The sequence below is a fragment of the Ranitomeya imitator genome, chromosome 2 (assembly GCF_032444005.1).
Source record: "Ranitomeya imitator isolate aRanImi1 chromosome 2, aRanImi1.pri, whole genome shotgun sequence".
In the NCBI taxonomy this organism is placed as follows: Eukaryota; Metazoa; Chordata; class Amphibia; order Anura; family Dendrobatidae; genus Ranitomeya; species Ranitomeya imitator.
Window position 1 is genome coordinate 203,861,369 of NC_091283.1, and position 14,429 is coordinate 203,875,797.

Genomic DNA, 14,429 nt, shown 5'->3' on the forward strand with positions numbered 1-14,429 from the left:
CTCCTTCAAGCCAATGACGCCACTCCTCGAATGCCCACTTCATGGCCAGCAACTCTCGATTGCCAACATCATAATTTCGCTCAGCAGACGAAAACTTCCTGGAAAAGAAGGCGCATGGTTTCATCACCGAGCAATCAGAACTTCTCTGCGACAAAACAGCCCCCGCTCCAATTTCAGAAGCATCAACCTCGACCTGGAACGGAAGCGAAACATCTGGTTAACACAACACAGGGGCAGAAGAAAAACGACACTTTAACTCTTGAAAAGCTTCCACAGCAGCAGAAGACCAATTGACCACATCAGCACCCTTCTTGGTCAAATCGGTCAATGGTTTAGCAATACTAGAAAAATTACAGATGAAGCGACGATAAAAATTAGCAAAGCCCAGGAACTTTTGCAGACTCTTCAGAGATGTCGGCTGAGTCCAATCATAGATGGCCTGGACCTTAACAGGGTCCATCTCGATAGTAGAAGGGGAAAAAATGAACCCCAAAAATGAAACCTTCTGAACACCAAAGAGACACTTTGATCCCTTCACAAACAAAGAATTAGCACGCAGGACCTGGAACACCATTCTGACCTGCTTCACATGAGACTCCCAATCATCCGAGAAGACCAAAATATCATCCAAGTATACAATCAGGAATTTATCCAGGTACTCTCGGAAGATGTCATGCATAAAGGACTGAAACACCGATGGAGCATTGGCAAGTCCGAAAGGCATAACTAGGTACTCAAAATGGCCCTCGGGCGTATTAAATGCAGTTTTCCATTCATCGCCCCGCTTAATACGCACAAGATTATACGCACCACGAAGATCTATCTTGGTGAACCAACTAGCCCCCTTGATCCGAGCAAACAAATCAGATAGCAGCGGCAAGGGGTACTGAAATTTGACTGTGATTTTATTTAGAAGGCGGTAATCTATACAAGGACTCAGCGAACCATCCTTCTTGGCCACAAAAAAGAACCCCGCTCCCAATGGCGACGATGACGGGCGAATATGACCCTTCTCCAAGGACTCCTTCACGTAACTCCGCATAGCGGCGTGCTCAGGTACAGATAAATTAAACAGTCGACCTTTAGGAAACTTACTACCAGGAATCAAATCGATAGCACAATCACAATCCCTATGCGGAGGTAGGGCATTGGACTTGGGCTCATCAAATACATCCCGGTAATCAGACAAGAACTCTGGGACCTCAGAAGGGGTGGATGACGAAATAGACAGAAATGGGACATCACCATGTACCCCCTGACAACCCCAGCTGGACACAGACATTGAAAATGCCCAGTCTTGAGGGTCGCCATGTAATAAAGAAATAATGATCCTAACTTGTTGAACTGGGTCACCAGAGGAGCGAGGTTTCAAAGCCAGAAACAGTTTACAATTATTTTTGAAACTCAGAAATTTTGCTCTATCTCCAGAAAACAAATCAGGAATAGGAATTCTTGGTTCTAACATAGAATTCTGAACCACAAAGTCTTGAATATTTTGTACTCTTGCAGTGAGATGATCCACACATGAGGACAGACCTTTAATGTCCATCACTACACCTGTGTCCTGAACCACCCAAATGTCTAGGGGAAAAAAAAGGCAAAACACAGTGCAAAGAAAAAAAAATGGTCTCAGAACTTCTCTTTTCCCTCTATTGAGAAGCATTAGTACTTTGGGCCTCCAGTACTGTTATGATTAGGTAATTCAGAACCACAATGGACCTTGAGGTTCAGAGCACACAAAGTGACCTGACAATAACCAAAAGACATAGGACGAGCTCTGAGACGTGGGAACTCTGCTGACCGCAATCCCTAATCCTATCCAACCACACTAGAGGCAGCCGTGGATTGCGCCTAACGCTCCCTATGCAACTCGGCACAGCCTGAGAAACTAGCTAGGCCTAAGATAGAAAAATAAGTCTACCTTGCCTCAGAGAAACACCCCAAAGGAAAAGGCAGCCCCCCACATATAATGACTGTGAGTAGAGATGAAAATACAAACGCAGAGATGAAATAGATTTAGCAAAGTGAGGCCCAACTTACTGAAAAGATTGAAGATAGGAAAGATAACTTTGCGGTCAACACAAAACCCTATAAACAACCACGCAGAGGGGCAAAAAGACCCTCCGCACCGACTAACGATACGGAGGTGCTCCCTCTGCGTCCCAGAGCTTCCAGCAAGCAAGAAAAACCAATTAAGCAAGCTGGACAGAAAAAATAGCAAACAAAAATAACACAAGCAAAACTTAGCTTATGCAGAGCAGACAGGCCACAGGAACGATCCAGGAGGAAGCAAGACCAATACTAGAACATTGACTGGAGGCCAGGAGCAAAGCACTAGGTGGAGTTAAATAGAGCAGCACCTAACGACTTCACCACCTCACCTGAGGAAGGAAACTCAGAAGCCGCAGTACCACTTGTGACCACAGGAGGGAGCTCTGCCACAGAATTCACAACAGTATGGTACCACATTTGCCACATCACGGCAAGGGCTGCAAATCCCATAGGGAATGAATGAGGCCAAACACAGTGTTGCTGTAAGTGATCCGTTACGCGACAGATGCAGAAAAACTGCCGGATCTGATGCAAAAGGCTACTTTCACATCAGCGATTCTTGCCAAAGTTACTGCCGATAGTGTCATACTCACCAAAGGGGAGGCAGCGCTAAAAGTGCCTAGGGCAGCAGAAACTCTAAATATGGCCCTGGCTGAGGCACTGCTTCTGCTCCCTCTTTGTGCAGAGCTTCCTCCACTGCCTCGACGCACTGAGCTGCTTTGTAAAGCACTAGCAGCACTGCTCTCGATTGGACTGGAGAAGATGATGGACTGCACCAGTGTGTCTTGGTACTCCCGCATTTTACACTCCCGGTTCAACGGTATTATAAGGCTTTGAAAATTGTCCCGTATCGAGGATCTAGGAGGGTGTACACCCAATAATCAGCCGTGTTGAAAATGTGGGCGATGCGGCGGTCGTTTCTCAGGCACTGCAGCATGAAATCAACCATGTGCTGCAGACTGCCAACTGGCCAAGAAACGCTGTCCCCTGCTTGAGGCGTGATCTCTGCCTGCCCTGCATCACCCCACCCTCGCTCTACACACTGACTACTTGAGAATTGTGTAACTCCCTCCTCTGGACCAATGTTTTCCTCCTCCTCCTCCTTCCTCCATTGACTCCTCCTCACAAAGTGTCCCCTACCTAGGCCTTTGTGAGGAACCACGTCGCGCAGACAGTCAAGAAGCAGATGGCATTTGTGACTCCTCATCCTCCACCTCTTCCACAACCTCATCCCTTAGCGCATGCTGACTAGTGCATCATCTGCACTCGCCATCCACGTGGAATCATCAAAGGCACGCAAAACCTGGCAGATGTCCTTCATAGTGGCCCACTCAGTGGTTGTGAAGTCTGAATGGTGCGCAGTGCGACTTCTTTGCGCCTGATGCAGCTGGTACTCCATTACTGCTGGCTCCTGCTCACAGAACCGCTCCAACATATGTAACATTGAATTCCACCTGGTGGGTAGGTCACATATGATGCGATGTTCTGGAAGGCAGAATTAGCACTGCAGAGCTGCAATGCGCGATCTTGCCATGCTGGAACGCCGCAAGTGAGCACATTCTAGGCGGACCTTGTGCAGCAGTGCATGAAGATCCGGATAGTCCCTCAAAAAATTCTGCACGACCAAGTTGAGCACATGTGCCAGACATGGGATGTGAGTGAGGTTGCCTAGGCCCAGAGCTGCCACCAGATTTCGGCCATTGTCACACACCACCATGCCTGGCTGGAGATTCGCTGGAACAAACCACACGTCGCTGTCCTGCTTGATGGCATTCCAGAGCTCCTGCGCTGTGTGGCTTCGATTCCCCAAAGAAATTAATTTCAATACGGCCTGTTGAGGAACTGGAGTATGAGGAGGAGTCAATGTGTACAGACTGGATTCCTGAAATCCATGGAGTTGGCAGAACACGTACAGCTTCACTCTCACGATCTGTACCCGGCCCCACAACATTTACCCAATGGTTAGTGAGGGAAAGGTATCGTCCCTCTCCGTGCTGACTGGTCCACGCATCGGTGGTGAGGTGGACCTTGCTACTGACGGCGTTTAGTAGCGCATGTTTAATGTTTCCCTCCACATGCTTTAGCAGGGAAGGGACGGCTTGCCTGCTGAAATAAAAGCGACTGGGCACGTTGTATTGTGGAACTGCCAATGCCATCAAGTTACGGAAGGTGTTAGTCTCCACCAGCCTGAATGACAGCATTTCAAGGGACAGTAGTTTTGCAATGCCAGCATTCAGAGCCTGTGCTCGGGGGTGGTTTACTGAGAATGGCCGCCTTTTCTCCCATGCCTGTGCTACCGATGGCTGTAGACTGGGCTGTGAGTCTGAGGATGACTGGGAACGTGGTGCTGTGGGTGGAATTACACTGGGTCTCTGGACAACAGTGCCAGAGGTTCTTCCATGGCGATCCTGCGAGGAAGCCGAACCAGCTGTGTGTAAGCTGGAGGAAGAGGCTACAACACGAGCAGAAGAGATGTTAGGTGCCGCTGTAGGTTGGCCTAGGTCTTCAGTGTGTTTTTGTAACTCCACCACGTGCTTAGCCTGCACATGTTTCCACATATTTGTGGTTTTGAGGTTGCTGACACTTTTCCGTCTATTGACTTTCTGATGACACAGCTTGCATTTGACAAAGCAAATGTCATCTGCAACTGTGTCAAAAAAGGACCAGGCACTGCAAGTCTTGGGAGCGCCCATTTTGGCTTTTGGAATAGGCATGTTCCTAATGGGTGCCGAAGTGGAGGCTACAGGCAATGCAGTCTTCCCCCTCCCTCTCCCTCTTTGGGCCGTTTGGGGAATCTCTTCCTCAGAGCTGCTCCCACCACCTTCCTGTACCTCACGCCATGATGGGTCAAGGACCTCATCATCTACACTACCCTCTTCCAACAACTGCTTCTCCTGGGTAGTCTCGGCAGCACAGTGCGCACCAGAAAGTGGCACCTGAGTCTCATCATCAGATGCGTACTGAGGTGTGCTGACCGGAGGCACTGGCCCACCCGCCTCTTCAGATTCAGAGAGACAAAGCTGTTGGACATCACTGCATACTGCCTCTTCTTCCATTTCTTGAATGCTGCTTGGCTGGCCCCCTCTTTTCAAGCCAAGAGATTCAGAGAACAAGTAGAGATGGCTCCTGTCCAGGGCTCTCTGACTGCCTGGGCAATTTAGCAGGTGGTGAAGAGACAGATGGGTGCTCTTCAGTGCTCTGTGCCTGAGAGGATGTGGCACTAATTGAAATCGATGCGTTAGCTGCCATCCATCCGACAACGGCTTCAATTTGTTCATCCCGCAGCAGCGGGGTATGGCGAGCTCCTACAAAGCTGCGCATGAAGGACTGTTCCCTGCTAAAACTGGGGGATGATGAGTCACCGGTGCCAGCAGCAGGCACAGAATCCCCACGTCCTCTCCCTGATTCACCTCCACGCCCACGATCATGTGCCTTGCTCCCTGCGTTCTTCATCTTGGTAGACTGAAAAAGATAGGCAGAAAAGTACTAAGGGCTTAGTGTGCTTATTCCTGAACAGCTGCTAACAGGTATAAGAAACACTAATTTTATAAAGTGTGGACTAAACTTTAATATGAGCTAATGTGGCCTACACAACTATAAAGTGTATGGTGAACTTTATTTACTTTTTGTTTTTTTCGCAGAACAGACTACAGAGTGAGCTGCACTCACACACAGACCGTGCACTGCCGTGAACGGCGCTGCAAGGCCAAAAAAAAGCTTCTCTATGTACTCCTATATAGTGGTTTTCCACAATCTAGCAGGATACAGATGGAAAAGGCTAGGTTCACACTTGCGTTGTGCAGTCCGTTCAACAAATCCATTAAACGGACTGCACTAACGCATGGGCCAACTTTGGCACTGCTAGCAGATGCTCCATCTGCGCTAGCAGTGCGCTACTAGTGATGGACCCGGAAATGCTGCAGCCCGCGTCTCGGGTCCGTCACTCAATGATGACACATCGCTAGCGCACGCCCATTGTGGGCGTGCTCTAGCGATGCGTTCGCCATTGCCAGTAATGGTGGCGTTAACGGACTACGTTACACCGTGTTATGCCGCGGTGTAACGTAGTGCGTTAAACGGGTTCACACAACGCAGTGTGAACCCAGCCTAATAGGATAAATTTGAAAAAATGAGCAGCAGGCAGCACTAATTGAAAATAGGACAATGGAAAAGTATGAGGCAGTGACGCACCCTGAGCTGACTACAACCAGCTGTGGTGGCAGAACAGACTACAGAGTGAGCTGCACTCACAGAGACCGTGCAGACAGCCGTGAACAGTGTTATGAACTGGTGGTTCAGAAACACAATGGACCTGGTGGTTAAGAGCACACAAAGTGACCTGATAGTTACTAATAACATAGGACGAGCTCTGAGACGTGGGAACTCTGCTGACCGCAATCCCTAATCCTATCAAACCACACTAGAGGTAGCCGTGGAGCGCTCCTGACCAGACCTAGGCGCCTCGGGCACAGCCTGAGAAACTAGCTAGCCCTGAAGATGGAAAAATAAGCCTACCTTGCCTCAGAGAAATTCCCCAAAGGAAAAGGCAGCCCCCCACATATAATGACTGTGAGCAAAGATGAAAATACAAACACAGAGATGAAATAGATTTTAGCAAAGTGAGGCCCGACTTACTGAATAGACCGAGGATAGGAAAGATAGCTTTGCAGTCAGCACAAAAACCTACAAACAACCACGCAGAGGGCGTAAAAAGACCCTCCGCACCGACTAACGGTACGGAGGTGCTTCCTCTGCGTCCCAGAGCTTCCAGCAAGCAAGACAAACCAAAATAGCAAGCTGGACAGAAAAAATAGCAAACCAAGAAACACAAGCAGAACTTAGCTTATGCAGGCCACAAGGACGATCCAGGAGAGAGCAAGACCAATACTGGAACATTGACTGGAGGCAAGGAACAAAGAACTAGGTGGAGTTAAATAGAGCAGCACCTAACGACTTAACCTCGTCACCTGAGGAAGGAAACTCAAAAGCCGCAGCCCCACTCACATCCACCAGAGGAAGCTCATAGACAGTACCAACCGAAGTACCACTCATGACCACAGGAGGGAGCTCGACCACAGAATTCACAACAGTACCCCCCCCCTTGAGGAGGGGTCACCGAACCCTCACCAGAGCCCCCAGGGTGACCAGGATGAGCCAAATGAAAGGCACGAACCAGATCGGCAGCATGAACATCAGAGGCAAAGACCCAGGAATTATCTTCCTGACCATAACCCTTCCACTTAACCAGGTACTGGAGTTTCCGTCTCGAAATACGAGAATCCAAAATCTTCTCCACTATATACTCCAACTCCCCCTCAACCAAAACCGGGGCAGGAGGATCAACGGATGGAACCACAGGTGCCACGTATCTCCGCAACAATGACCTATGGAATACATTATGGATGGAAAAAGAAGCTGGAAGGGTCAAACGAAAAGACACAGGATTAAGAACCTCAGAAATCCTATACAGACCAATGAAACGAGGCTTAAACTTAGGAGAGGAAACTTTCATAGGAATATAACGAGACGACAACCAAACCAAATCCCCAACACGAAGTCGGGGACCCACACAGCGCCTGCGGTTAGCGAAACGTTGAGCCTTCTCCTGGGACACTGTCAAATTGTCCACTACATGAGTCCAAATCTGCTGCAACTTATCCACCACAGTATCCACACCAGGACAGTCCGAAGACTCAACCTGCCCTGAAGAGAAACGAGGATGGAAACCAGAATTGCAGAAAAACGGCAAAACCAAAGTAGCCGAGCTGGCCCGATTATTAAGGGCGAACTCAGCCAAAGGCAAAAAGGACACCCAATCATCCTGATCAGCAGAAACAAAACATCTCAGATATGTTTCCAAGGTCTGATTGGTTCGTTCAGTTTGGCCATTTGTCTGAGGATGGAAAGCCGAGGAAAAAGACAAATCAATGCCCATCCTAGCACAAAAGGCTCGCCAAAACCTCGAAACAAACTGGGAACCTCTGTCAGAAACGATGTTCTCCGGAATGCCATGTAAACGAACCACATGCTGGAAAAACAATGGCACCAAATCAGAGGAGGAAGGCAATTTAGACAAGGGTACCAAATGGACCATCTTAGAGAAGCGATCACAAACCACCCAAATGACCGACATCTTTTGAGAGACGGGGAGATCCGAAATAAAATCCATAGAGATATGTGTCCAGGGCCTCTTCGGGACTGGCAAGGGCAAAAGCAACCCACTGGCACGAGAACAGCAGGGCTTAGCCCGAGCACAAATCCCACAGGACTGCACAAACGAACGCACATCCCGCGACAGAGACGCCCACCAAAAGGATCTAGCCACCAAATCTCTGGTACCAAAGATTCCAGGATGACCAGCCAACACCGAGCAATGAACCTCAGAGATAACTCTACTCGTCCATTTATCAGGGACAAACAGTTTCTCCACTGGGCAACGGTCAGGTCTATTAGCCTGAAATTTTTGCAGCACCCGCCGCAAATCAGGGGAGATGGCAGACAAAATTACCCCCTCTTTGAGAATACCCGCCGGCTCAGGCAAACCCTGAGAGTCGGGCACAAAACTCCTAGACAGGGCATCTGCCTTCACATTCTTAGAGCCCGGAAGGTACGAAACCACAAAGTCAAAACGGGAGAAAAACAGCGACCAACGAGCCTGTCTAGGATTCAACCGTTTGGCAGACTCGAGATAAGTCAAGTTCTTGTGATCAGTCAAGACCACCACGCGATGCTTAGCTCCTTCAAGCCAATGACGCCACTCCTCGAATGCCCACTTCATGGCCAACAACTCTCGATTGCCAACATCATAATTACGCTCAGCAGGTGAAAACTTCCTGGAAAAGAAGGCACATGGTTTCATCACCGAGCCATCAGAACTTCTTTGCGACAAAACAGCCCCTGCTCCAATCTCAGAAGCATCAACCTCGACCTCGAACGGGAGCGAAACATCTGGCTGGCACAACACAGGGGCAGAAGAAAAACGACGCTTCAACTCCTGAAAAGCTTCCACAGCAGCAGAAGACCAATTGACCACATCAGCACCCTTCTTGGTTAAATCAGTCAACGGTTTAGCAATACTAGAAAAATTATTGATGAAGCGACGATAAAAATTAGCAAAGCCCAGGAACTTTTGCAGACTCTTCAGAGATGTCAGCTGAGTCCAATCATAAATGGCCTGAACTTTAACAGGGTCCATCTCGATAGTAGAAGGGGAAAAAACGAAACCCAAAAATGAAACCTTCTGAACACCAAAGAGACACTTTGACCCCTTCACAAACAAAGAATTCGAATGCAGGGCCTGAAACACCATTCTAACCTGCTTCACGTGAGACTCCCAATCATCCGAGATGACCAAAATATCATCCAAGTATACAATCAGGAATTTATCCAGGTACTCTCGGAAGATGTCATGCATAAAGGACTGAAATACTGATGGAGCATTGGAAAGCCCAAATGGCATAACCAGGAACTCAAAATGGCCCTCGGGCGTATTAAATGCTGTTTTCCATTCATCACCCTGTTTAATACGCACAAGATTATACGCACCACGAAGATCTATCTTGGTGAACCAACTAGCCCCCTTAATCCGAGCAAACAAATCAGACAGCAGCGGCAAGGGGTACTGAAATTTGACTGTGATTTTATTTAGAAGGCGGTAATCAATAAAAGGTCTCAACGAACCATCCTTCTTGGCCACAAAAAAGAACCCTGCTCCCAAAGGCGACGACGATGGGCAAATATGACCCTTCTCCAAGGATTCCTTTACGTAACTCCGCATAGCGGAGTGCTCAGGCACAGACAAATTAAACAGTCGACCCTTAGGAAACTTACTACCAGGAATCAAATCGATAGCACAATCGCAATCCCTATGCGGAGGTAGGGCACTGGACTTGGGCTCATCAAATACATCCCGGTAATCCGACAAGAACTCTGGGACCTCAGAAGGGGTGGACGATGAAATAGACAGAACTGGAACATCACCATGTACCCCCTGACAACCCCAGCTGGACACAGACATAGATTTCCAATCCAATACTGGGTTATGGACTTGTAGCCATGGCAACCCCAACACGACCACATTATGCAGATTATGCAACACCAAAAAGCGAATATCCTCCTGACGCGCAGGAGCCATGCACATGGTCAGTTGGGTCCAGTACTGAGGCTTATTCTTGTCCAAAGGCATAGCATCAATTCCTCTCAATGGAATAGGATACTGCAAGGGCTCCAAGTAAAACCCACAGCGCCTAGCAAAGTCCAAGTCCATCAAATTCAGGGCAGCGCCTGAATCCACAAATGCCATGACAGAATAGGATGACAAAGAACAGATCAAAGTAACGGACAAAAGAAATTTCGACTGTACCGTACCAATGGTGGCAGACCTAGCGAACCGCTTAGTGCGCTTAGGACAATCGGAGATAGCATGAGTGGAATCACCACAATAAAAACACAGCCCATTCCGACGTCTGTGTTCTTGCCGCTCAGCTCTGGTCAAAGTCCTATCACATTGCATAGGCTCAGGTTTATGCTCAGACAATACCGCCAAATGGTGCACATTTTTACGCTCACGTAAGCATCGATCGATCTGAATGGCCAAACACATAGACTCATTCAGATCAGCCAGCATAGGAAATCCCACCATGACATCCTTAAGGGCTTCAGAGAGACCCTTTCTGAAAATTGCTGCCAGCGCACATTCATTCCATTGAGTGAGCACAGACCACTTCCTAAACTTCTGACAATATATCTCTACCTCATCCTGACCCTGACACAGAGCCAGCAAATTTTTCTCTGCCTGATCCACTGAATTAGGTTCATCATACAGCAATCCGAGCGCCAGAAAAAACGCATCAATATCGCATAATGCAGGATCTCCTGGCGCAAGGGAAAATGCCCAGTCTTGAGGGTCGCCACGTAATAAAGAAATAATGATTTTAACTTGTTGAACTGGGTCACCAGAGGAGCGGGGTTTCAAAGCCAGAAACAGTTTACAATTATTTTTGAAATTCAAAAACTTAGCTCTATCTCCAGAAAATAAGTCAGGAATAGGAATTCTAGGTTCTAACATAGATTTCTGAACCAAAATGTCTTGAATATTTTGTAATCTTGCAGTGAGATGATCCACACAAGAAAACAGACCTTTAATGTCCATCACTACACCTGTGTCCTGAACCACCCAAATACTAAACATACCAAAAGAACTGGCGCACAGCTATAAACTATACACATAAAAGGGGGGTGCAAGTAGCAGCATAGTAAATGACAAGAATATATATACATAGCAATAATTATACAGCCTATCAATATGTCCATAGGGAATATACAACCTATATGGACATGTATGCTGGTAAACACCTACCTAATGGCTCATGAGGACTCTGAATACAAGCCTATTATAAAAGGGATATATATCCCGCAGAACCCACAGGCAAGTGTGCCAAATAATGACCACCCACCTGCCCATATGAAGGAAAAAAGAAAAAAAAAAAAAAGTACTTCCCCTGACGAAGCCTCATTAAGGAGGCGATACGCGTGGGGTTAGGGTCCACTGTCTCTCCCCCTGGACACCTCAGCTTATTGAACATAGGTTGGTACAGGTTTGGGTTGGGGATATCTTGCCATCACTGCTTAGGCTCCTTTTTTTTCTTTTTTTTTTTTCCTTCATATGGGCAGGTGGGTGGTCATTATTTGGCACACATTAGGTGGTTTACGGTGGTTCTATGTTTTTAATTGTTTTTATTGTCTATGCCAATAAAGTGTTTTTTGCATGTTCATATACCGGGTGGTGTGCAATTTTTGTAGCAGCGTCTTTCTTCTCCCTTCTGAACCACCCAAATGTCTAGAGGAAAAGAAAGACAAAACACAGTGCAGAGAAAAAAAAATGGTCTCAGAACTTCTCTTTTCCCTCTATTGAGAAGCATTAGTACTTTGGGCCTCCAGTACTGTTATGAACTGGTGGTTCAGAAACACAATGGACCTGGTGGATAAGAGCACACAAAGTAACCTGATAGTTACTAATAACATAGGACGAGCTCTGAGACGTGGGAACTATGCTGACCGCAATCCCTAATCCTATCACACCACACTAGAGGTAGCCGTGGAGCGCTCCTGACCAGACCTAGGCGCCTCGGGCACAGCCTGAGAAACTAGCTAGCCCTGAAGATGGAAAAATAAGCCTACCTTGCCTCAGAGAAATTCCCCAAAGGAAAAGGCAGCCCCCCACATATAATGACTGTGAGCAAAGATGAAAATACAAACACAGAGATGAAATAGATTTTAGCAAAGTGAGGCCCGACTTACTGAATAGACTGAGGATAGGAAAGATAGCTTTGCAGTCAGCACAAAAACCTACAAACAACCACGCAGAGGGCGCAAAAAGACCCTCCGCACCGACTAACGGTACGGAGGTGCTTCCTCTGCGTCCCAGAGCTTCCAGCAAGCAAGACAAACCAAAATAGCAAGCTGGACAGAAAAAATAGCAAACCAAGAAACACAAGCAGAACCTAGCTTATGCAGGCCACAAGGACGATCCAGGAGAGAGCAAGACCAATACTGGAACATTGACTGGAGGCAAGGAACAAAGAACTAGGTGGAGTTAAATAGAGCAGCACCTAACGACTTAACCTCGTCACCTGAGGAAGGAAACTCAGAAGCCGCAGCCCCACTCACATCCACCAGAGGAAGCTCATAGACAGAACCAACCGAAGTACCACTCATGACCACAGGAGGGAGCTCGACCACAGAATTCACAACAGAACAGCGCTGCAAGGCAAAAACAAGGTTCTTACACAGCGGTTGCTAAATTAGCCTGGGTAAAGCACAATTAAGCAAATAGCTATCTCAAAACTGGCCCTCAGTCAGAACACAGCGTCCTGTCCCTAACTGAATTCACAGCAGAGTGAACCCAAAATAGCGGCGGCCAATCACAGCCATGCCAGTAGTTACATGCCTAACATGCAGAGCAGGATGTGCCCACACTCCTAATGATTCCTCATTGGCTGAATTAAATGAAACTGGCTCTTTGCATTATGGGAACTTCCGATTCCGGTATCTGATATTGCAAAAGTATCGGAACTCGGTATCGGAATTCCGATACTGAAAATATCGGCCGATACCCGATATTTGCAGTATCGGAATGCTCAACACTACCCACCATTAATATACGATTAGCCACGCATTATTAAAAATAAAAATTAAGTAGCACTGTGCCCCCCATTACCTATAATCTCTTCCTCTCAATAATATAATATAAATGATTCAGTCTGTGACTCCCCAATTACCTGTAAGGCTATGTGCACACGGAATATATGCAAGGTTTTATAGTGCAAGCAAAGTGGATGAGATCACTGAAGTCTGAGATGAGGAGCCATGCAGACAAGGATACGGAATAGGGGACAATACATACCTGGTTTATACTCGAGTCAATAAGTTTTCCCAGTTTTTTGTGGCAAAATAAGGTGCCCCAGATTATACTCGGGTCGGCTTATACACAAGTATATAAGGTTTTTTGTTTTCATGTGAAGCCATTATACTGTATGGAGCATTATGTGAGCACATTATAAAGTATGAAGCACTATCTGGGGGTCATCATACAGTATGGAGCATAATGTGGTGCCGTTTTACAGTATGGAGGACTATGTGTGGCCATTATACAGTACTAGATGGTGGCCCGATTCTAACGCATCGAGTATTCTAGAATATGCATGTCCACGTATATATATATATATATTGCCCAGCCACGTAGTATATTGCCCAGCGATGTAGTATATTGCCCAGCGACGTAGTATATTGCCCAGTGATGTAGTATATTGCCTAGCCATGTATATTGTCCAGCCACGTAGTATATTGCCCAGCCACGTAGTATATTGCAAAGCCCACGTAGTATACAGCACAGAGCCACGTAGTATATTGTCTAGCCACATAGTATATTGCCCAGTGACGTAGTATATTGCACAGCCCATGTAGTATACAGCACAGAGCTACGTAGTATATTGCACAGCGACGTAGTATACAGCACAGAGCCACGTAGTATATTGCCCAGTGACGTAATATATTGCCCAGTCACGTAGTACATTGCCCAGCGACGAAGTATGTTGCCCAGCGACGTAGTATATTGCCCAGTGACATAGTATATTGCCCAGCCATGTAGTATATTGCCCAGCCACGTAGTATATTGCCCAGCGACGTAGTATATTGCCCAGCGACGTAGTATATTGCCCAGTGACGTAGTATATTGCACAGTCACGTAGTATATTGCCCAACCACATAGTATATTGCCCAGTCACATAGTATATTGCCCAGCCACGTAGTATATTGCCTAGTTACGTAGTATACAGCACAGAGCCACGTAGCATATTGCCCAGCCCCGTAGTATATTG